General features: G+C 39.2%; 1 protein-coding gene across 3 annotated transcripts in view; it reads left to right on the forward strand.

Moving 5' to 3' along the window:
- LOC107692495 (A-kinase anchor protein SPHKAP) overlaps positions 1 to 9,560 on the forward strand; it is a 133,542-nt gene that overhangs the window by 39,742 nt on the left and 84,240 nt on the right. The window contains exon 1 of one of the 3 annotated variants that reach the window (XM_016491577.1): positions 8,701 to 8,775. The exons of the other annotated variants lie outside the window; for them this stretch is intronic. The gene's annotated coding sequence lies outside the window, so the exon portion shown is untranslated. Of the gene's footprint in view, positions 1 to 8,700; positions 8,776 to 9,560 lie in introns of those variants that run through there. 3 annotated transcript variants of the gene reach the window in all.

Here is a 9,560-nt window from a genome sequence, read left to right on the forward strand (position 1 = left end):
TGGCTACAGTTCATGTAAACTCCAGCAAGGTTTGCAGTTATGAACAGAAAATCACAGAAGTGAACTGATATGGACCCAAAAGAAATTGAAAAGAGAACAGCGGGTCTAGGAGAAGAGGGATTGAATCGATCTCGGCTCAAGTACAGACCGAGCCATCGAGCCATGTGTGAAAACAGCCCAGCTCACTGACATCTACAGACTCACAACACATGCTGAATGCCCCTGAGAGCCATTTATCCCTCTTACTAGCATGCATTATCATATCATGTTTACAGACACCGCAATAGTGCAGTTATAATGTGTTTGTTTATGTCTTATTATAGCGTAATAGATGGATGCGCGTCTGCGTGATGGATTGAGCTGTCAGAACTATACACTTTATCCACAGACGCATAAATCTCTCTCTCATATGTACACACAGATATATCTCTATAGACATCATCATTGGGGTATATTTATTCAGCACACAGGTTTGAAGGTTGTCATCTGACAGCTGAAATTACTGCTCTGTCAGACTGGCCATCAATCAGGAAGCTACAGCTGTCAGCATATGCTAATCGTGTTTGCATCTCTGTGGCTCAGGTGAAGACTAGATTTAGATTTTCCTTATAGGTCACATTCTCCCTCCTCTTATTATATTAATCGACATACTGATAAAGACTGGAAGCAAGGGCGAGAAGAAAAAAGGAAACACCGCTCCGAAACTCACAAAAAAAAATTTGCATTGTGCCCCTGAAAAGTTTATGAAATATGTTTAAATATAGCTGCATGATGTCAAGCATGCCATTTTCCCATCCCATAATCCCCGATGATTTGTGTGGAAAAGTCACACAAAACAATAGTATTAACTAGCTGATTGATTTGAACAAAGTACATTTTTAATAGCCATGAATTAGAAATTGAAACAAAACAGCAGACTGTAGAAAATTTTCAGTCAGATTCTTTATAGTCTTTTTTGTAGTTTTATTTCTAAATACTTCATGCAAAGTATATGTAAAGAATATTCAAATGTGAATAAAGTATGAAACATTAATATGCGTGAACGTAATTATTAATAGAAAAAAAATACAAAATGTGACAATAAGTTAAATATGATAAGACATAAACATAAAAATGGAGTCTTGCTGGTGTTATGAAATATCGAAATTATTGATACTGATATTTTTAGTCTTGTGGCTTTTGAAACAAATGGCTAAAAAACTTTTTGTTTTGTATTTCGATCAAATATTACTTGAATATGTTTTAGAAGAAAATACTATTTCAGTTTTTCTACTTTAAAAATTCATGTTTAATTCAATGTTACTTACCATTTCTTTGCAACTGTTTGCGAAATTTAGCCATTTTTGAGTGAAAATGAATGCTACACCATTTTTTTGTGTGCATGGTCTAAATAAATGTTATAGTTGTAATTAATTATTTTAATCAACTTTAAATTATAATAAATAAAATAAATTGTTTTTCAAATCGGCACAAAATTTTAATCTGTCTACAAAAGCCTGCAAACAAATTGATGCACATGTAGTGCAAAAAGGCAACAACATCCTTCATTTTATGCAATAGTTAAACAGTTTTATGCAATAATGCAAGACGAAAATGTCTTGGGTAGACTATTTGTATAATTAAGCCCACCAGGAAAATATAATAACAATAGTTTGCTTATTTATATTGGTGTCTGTCGTCTTGTCTCCAAAGCATTGCATGATATCTCTTGTATTATTTTTGTTTCCTCTAGAGGATTACACAATATTTGCATGATTCTAATAAGCTCAGTCTTGCTGGTATGATGATGATTGGCGGTGTGCAGTTTGTCAGACGTACAGGCGGGGGATGCACATGCCGTTTTATTTGTAATGATGTTGACTGCATTCAGATTACTTTGAACATTCAGGGTCTCAGATGAATTTACTGATCCAGACGCTGGTTCATCTCAGACCGCACAGCACAGACGTTAGGCTTGGGTGAGTGTGAGTCAGGTCTCCAGGGAGGCTGAAGCTATTTCAGGCAGTGGACTGGAGCTAAACTGCCTGCTGCTTACATGGAAATGAAACTCACCTGGGTTATTATTATGTGTGCGAGCATGGAGGACGGACAGTCGGGCGGGTGTTTAGTGAGGGTTAAATAGAGCTTTTGATCATCGGCTATAGCAGAGGGAGACCTCTCAGCTTCATTTGGCCGTTTCAGACTGTTTTCTCAGCCATTAAAATTGAGTTTTGCTCCACATTAGCCAGTGGGAGTATCCTGTGTTTTAAACAGCTAGCCGGTTGCTCTTACACAAGACTTAATGAGAGTCTCCAATTAAGCATGTTGACATCACTTCAAAGAGTCAGGCAACCTGCTCAGTGTTTTTCAGTGCTTTTCTGCCATTTGTTGAGATTACAGTTTTAGACTCACTGCTTATTTGCTGACTGGCCTGATGCATATTGCGCACAAAAATAAAAAATCCCATTTCAATTTTAATAGCAGCTTCCAGGAGAGCTTTGAGGAATAACTAATGGTTAGGTCTGCTACCATTTGTCAGGTTAGTGGCATCAAATCTTTAAAAGATATTCTTTTCTGACATGGTTTGTACTTGGCAAGTAAACATATAGATTTCCATGAGCAGAACTGTAAATTCCATCTTGTCTATGTTTTTTTCTTGTGCAACCAATTGGAAGATGAATGATGAATCTTTTTTTTTTATATTGTGCTATAATCTGTTTCAACCTTACTTAACTTAAAAACAGCACATAACAACTGAACTGTGGTTGGTGGTTTAACAGGGCGATCATACAGTCTCTTGCTGTCTAAGTGTCTGGCTGGAAAGTCTTGACCCACACAAGCTCCTTGTGAAGTGGAAAAGTGTGACTTACGGTGTGTGTGTGTGTGTGTGTGTGTGTGTGTGTGTGTGTGTGTGTCTGTACGACGTCTGCAGAAGCCAGGCATGTTGACTGTAATAAACGTGAATGATCTTAAATATTAGTCAGTCATATGAGTATGCCTAAATATTTTCCTGTTTTCTGTTTATTCTGTACTTTCAAACATGCACTCACACACTTGTTCTGACTTTAACATTTCTGGCTTCTCTCTCAGTTTTCAAGCTGAAGATGTTCAAAGATTATTCTGAGTATGAAGAGGATAGGAGGAGATAAAAGCAGTGTAAGGAAAAAAGTACAGTAGCATGCAAGATTTGGTGTGTGTATGTGTGTGTGTTTTCTCTTTAAAAGAGGGCCCTTGTCTGCTTTTAGAGGGATACGGTACACACACCGCTGCCCACTGTGGACTGGCACTGAGGTGGAGCAATTAAGAGCACTCTAATGACTGTTAACGAGTCTAACGGGGCTTAACGAAGGCCAGGGTTTTGGGCCCCTGCCGCAGAGCTTGTTAAAACAGGCCTGTGTGGGCAGTCAAGCAGTCAGCTAATGAGCAAACACAATAATCAGTTAATCAATCCAACAAAAACTACTGAAGAGACGAACAAAGATAAGAGAATGCATCTACTTCAGTGTGTGTGACAAACTCCAGGATGGTGGATGAAAACCATTTTTGTTGTTGTTTGATTATACTAGCAATTTTTTTCAGTTCTGGAAAGTATTAATAAAAAAAAAATGAATCAATGTTTACTCAATATTTGTGTATTTAGTTATTAGAATATCATGTATTAAAGGTGCATTCATTACCATTACCATATGATTGATAGATAGATAGACAGACAGACAGACTTATGTATGTAATCGTTTTAGTGTTTGTGTTCTTGTTTAGCTGTTCAAAAGGTCATGGATTTTTTTAAGTATATGTCTCGAGCCAAGAAAGGTCATGCTCTAGTAGCCCAAGGCACAGACACAAAGACACATAATCAATATAATACAGGAGCTGGAGGCTTCCATTACAAAATGTGCATTTTAATCTTTTTTTATTTTGTGTTATTTCCCCATCACAAGCACCCTTCCTCTATCATAGCACAACCTATCTAACATAACGCCCACCTCACCCAATAACTGCTTGCTGCTCTTGTGACCAACCGCTTTCCCTCAGTGCACATGCTTGAGATAAGAGCAGAGGATGATGGAACGTGTGTAAAGCACGCGCACACACACACACAGGACAAGACATGTCGCTTCCGCTGACAGAACACACCTGCCATTTGGCCTGTGAGTCATACAGGAACAAGAAATTATGGAACAGGTCTCCCCTGTCCCATCTGCCTCTCTTGAGGACTGCTGTGCGGATCAAAATTGCATTAACACCTCTACTTACTGTCCCTCTCCCTCCTCCTGTGTTCACAATAGCTTGTGACCAAACTGCTCTTACTATGTCATGCTTGTTAATATTGTAGCTACGCTTACTGTGGTTAGTTTTGCAATACTGTAAGCACAATGTCACGTTATGATGCCAGCAAGTTGACTTTAACATTGCCATTGTGAAAGAGTGCACTTCTCACGCAAAAAAAAAGAAAGTTATAATACATACAAGATATAAACACAGCAGCTTACATTTTCTAGAACTGTCGATTTGACCATCTCTGAAGAGTTGAGATCAATAATTCAATCTTCAGATCTTTCACATCTCTGAAACTGACCAACAACAAACACACACATTCATATAGCGGATCACTTTATTTCTGAATTCAACACACACACACACACACACACACACACACACACACACACACTGGCCTCTGCAATCAAGCAGACAGTAGAAACACATCCTAAACATCCTTTTATGTGTCAGATCCAAGTAAACAAAGTGCACACACTTGCATACACAACATAAAATATTTAACGTGAGAGGCTGTGGATTTTCAAAGGATAGCGAAACCGATATCCAGAGCTGCTTGAGAAATGCCGCTCTTTCCTTTCCAGCTTTCAACACGTATCTTCAGTTTTTTTTTTTTTTTCTTTCTGAGGTTTGAGGATATCAGCTGGAGGTATCGTGTCTCAGCTGTTAAAGTGTCCGATTGATTTTTTCAGGAAGATGTGTTTTCTCATGTCGAGATTTTCGTTCATCTTAGATTTCTGAAAGTGGCACTAGAAAAAAAGCCTATATGTGTCTTCAGATGCTGCTATGCTAAAGTGTTTCTTTGAACACAGAAAAATGAGCAATCGATGCGATGAAAGAACAACATTCAGTGTGTCTGCGTGTGTGTACAATATATTTCACTCCTTGAACATTCTGTCATGTGATATGTCTGTGAACATAAGTATGCAGGTGTAAGTGTGTAATTGCTCTTTGAACATTGTCATGCTGTCGACTCTAATAATCCCTGTGCTTTCACTGCTATTCAGACTGAGAGTAATTCATTACATGGGGTCACTTCTGCATGCCACATTGTCTCTTTGCTCTTATAAAACAAGCCTGCTCTTTAAATGATACACATACACACGCTTGCATCAGCTGAGCACTGAATCTCTTCTCCCGGCAGATTCTTCTTATCTGTGTTCATGACTGGCTTCTTTCCCCAAATCTTCTCTCTTTCTATTTATACTTCTGATGCTGTTGCTGCATGCTTTGGTTATAATCAGAGGTGCTTGGCAAAGCCCTTTTCTGAACCTCTAACCCTAAGTACTGAGCTTGCCGAGGAGACGAGTGGTATTAGTGATCTGATTTAAGATATTTAGTTTGGCAGATAATAAAATGCCATAGATTTACACTCTGCTGCAGCCAAATCTGGATATCAGAAGCTTACGGGTGGATAGCCACCTAGCAACCGTTCAGAATTCCTTAGCGTCTGCATAACAATGCACTATAAAATACTCTGAAGACCTCAGCAACTGCATAGCAACCACGCATAACATCCTAGCATCCTTAGCAGCTGCATAGCAACACCCTAGCAACTAGCCCCATTATCCCAGCATCGTCAAGAACTACATAGCCTTGAAAACCACCAGATGTTATATCTTAGCATTTTTAGTAACTGCATGGAAATGCCCTGGCAACCACACACAACATATTAGCATCCTTAGCAGCTGCATAGCAACACCCTGGCCACCACCCACAACATCCTACCATCCTTAGAAAATGTGTAGAAACGCCTTGACAGCCACCCTCAATATCTTAGCATCTTAGCATAGAAACTGCATAGCAAAATCCTGACAACTATCCTTAAAAACTGCATAGCGGTGCCCTGGCAACCACCCCAAACATCCTAGCATCTTTTGAAAATGCAGAGCAATAACCTGGCATCACCCACATCAAAACTGTATAGCAACTCCCTGGCATCCACCCAAACCATCCTAGCTCCTTAGCAGCTGAATAGCAACGCCCTGGCAAACACCTACAACCACCTCCTTAGAAAAAAAAACATTTCAATGCCTTGACAACCACCCACATCATTATACATCCTTAGAAGCTGCATAGGAACACCCTGACAACCACCCACAACATCCTAAAATCCTTAGCAGCTGCATAGCAACACCCTGACAACCGCCCACAACATCCCAAAATCCTTAGGATATGCAAAGCAATGTCCAGGCAACCACCCAAAATATCTTAGCAACATCCTAACAACCATCCTTAGAAACCACATAGCAACACCCTGGCAACCACCCACAACATCCTTAAAAATGCAAAGCAATGTTGATTCAACCATTCACAATATCCTTCCATCCTTAGAAACCACATAGAAACACCCTGACTACCACCCACAACATCCTAGCATCCTTAATGCATAACAATGCCTTGACCATCACACCACAACATCCTAGCATCCTTAGAAACCACATAGCAACACACTGGCAACCACCCACTATGTCCTTAAATCCTTAGGATAGGCAAAGCAATGTTCGTGCAATCATCCACAATATCCTACCATCCTTCGAAACCACATAGCAACACCCTGGCAACCACCCACAACATCTTAGCATCCTTAGAAACTACATAGCAACAACATCCTACCATCCTTAATGCATGACAACGCCTAAACAACCACCCACAATATCTTAGCAACACCATAACGAACATCCTTAGAAACCACATAGCAACACCTTGGCAACCACCCACAACATCCTACAGTCCTTAGAAACCAAATAGTAACACCCTGGCAACCACTCACACAATCCTACCGTCCTTAGAAATCACATAGCAACACCTTGACAACTACCCACAACATCCTACCATCATTAATGCATAACAACGCCTAGACAACCACTCACAGTATCTTAGCAACATCCTAACAACCATCTTTAGAAACCACACAGCAATGCCTTGACAACTACCCACAACATCCTAGCATCCTTAGCAACTGCATAGGTAGCAATGGCCTGTATTTTGTAAGATTGCATTCATAATTACACTCAGTGCTCTTCATAATCAGTCATATTCACACTAAAAAACTATAAAAATATTTCACAGAAAGTTTCTCAATTTTAAAACTTTTTGTGTGTGTGTGTGTGTGTGTGTGTGTGTGTGCACCTACAACCACCTCCTTAGAAAAAAAAACATTTCAATGCCTTGACAACCACCCACATCATTATACATCCTTAGAAGCTGCATAGGAACACCCTGACAACCACCCACAACATCCTAAAATCCTTAGCAGCTGCATAGCAACACCCTGACAACCGCCCACAACATCCCAAAATCCTTAGGATATGCAAAGCAATGTCCAGGCAACCACCCAAAATATCTTAGCAACATCCTAACAACCATCCTTAGAAACCACATAGCAACACCCTGGCAACCACCCACAACATCCTTAAAAATGCAAAGCAATGTTGATTCAACCATTCACAATATCCTTCCATCCTTAGAAACCACATAGAAACACCCTGACTACCACCCACAACATCCTAGCATCCTTAATGCATAACAATGCCTTGACCATCACACCACAACATCCTAGCATCCTTAGAAACCACATAGCAACACACTGGCAACCACCCACTATGTCCTTAAATCCTTAGGATAGGCAAAGCAATGTTCGTGCAATCATCCACAATATCCTACCATCCTTCGAAACCACATAGCAACACCCTGGCAACCACCCACAACATCTTAGCATCCTTAGAAACTACATAGCAACAACATCCTACCATCCTTAATGCATGACAACGCCTAAACAACCACCCACAATATCTTAGCAACACCATAACGAACATCCTTAGAAACCACATAGCAACACCTTGGCAACCACCCACAACATCCTACAGTCCTTAGAAACCAAATAGTAACACCCTGGCAACCACTCACACAATCCTACCGTCCTTAGAAATCACATAGCAACACCTTGACAACTACCCACAACATCCTACCATCATTAATGCATAACAACGCCTAGACAACCACTCACAGTATCTTAGCAACATCCTAACAACCATCTTTAGAAACCACACAGCAATGCCTTGACAACTACCCACAACATCCTAGCATCCTTAGCAACTGCATAGGTAGCAATGGCCTGTATTTTGTAAGATTGCATTCATAATTACACTCAGTGCTCTTCATAATCAGTCATATTCACACTAAAAAACTATAAAAATATTTCACAGAAAGTTTCTCAATTTTAAAACTTTTTGTGTGTGTGTGTGTGTGTGTGTGTGTGTGTGATAATGAGTGTGAGAGCTGGGGAGGTGAGATAAATGCTGTTGGTAATGCTGTGTGATGTCATTCAGCTCCATGCCTTGGGCAGTCAGGAAGAGAATGTGAAAAAATATTATCATTACCATTTCATTGCAAATTGTTTGAGCATGTATATTGAAACAGCCCCTGTGGAGAATATGACTGTGCTGAACGGAATTAACACTGAAGAAACTGCACCGAGTGAGAAGGCCGAGCATGTTGTACGTCTTTAGTTGTGCACCTGTAAGTTGTGTTACACTTTACACCACGTTCAGCAGATTTAGCTGGTTATCTGTACTTCACTAGAGTGTGAACAGTAAAATCAATATTTCACCCATCTTTCTGTCAGCTTAAGATGGATAGAGGCACTTTAGTCTTCAAGCACACTCAACGCGTGCGCACACACACACACTCACGCCAGCGATTGAAGTGTAGCAGGCTAATGGATTACACACTGTGTCTCTAGACTGGACTTTAATGAATGATGAATATTATGGCTCTCCAGTTCTGTCCATCATGCTCTCTCTTTGCCTTCCCCTCAGATAAACACCATTGCTGTTGTTGGAAAAGTCCCAGAATGCACCTCAGCCAAGGCGGCTGATCGCCATAATTCTTCTTTTTCCATAATAGTGTAATTTCTTAAATCATTAGATGATGAATGCAAATGTAAATATATGACAAAGCCTTATTTTTTGTCTGTAAAAGACATTTATATAATTTTAAGTATTATAATGTAATCAACAATAATTGTTATATTTAATGAATTTATATTATATTATTAAAAAACAGTGCAAGTTTAATCAGAGGATGAGTGCAAGTGTAAATATACAGTATATATATATACATACAGTATGTATATATATATATATATATATATATATACACACACATACAGTTTAAAAGAAATGTATGTCATTTTAAATATTATATTTGACTTAATCAGTAATATTACAATAATTGTTTTATATATATATATATATATATATATATACACACACACACACACACACACACACACACACACACAC

Source organism: Sinocyclocheilus anshuiensis, unplaced genomic scaffold (assembly GCF_001515605.1).
Source record: "Sinocyclocheilus anshuiensis isolate Anshui unplaced genomic scaffold, SAMN03320099.WGS_v1.1 scaffold1082, whole genome shotgun sequence".
Lineage (NCBI taxonomy): Eukaryota > Metazoa > Chordata > Actinopteri > Cypriniformes > Cyprinidae > Sinocyclocheilus > Sinocyclocheilus anshuiensis.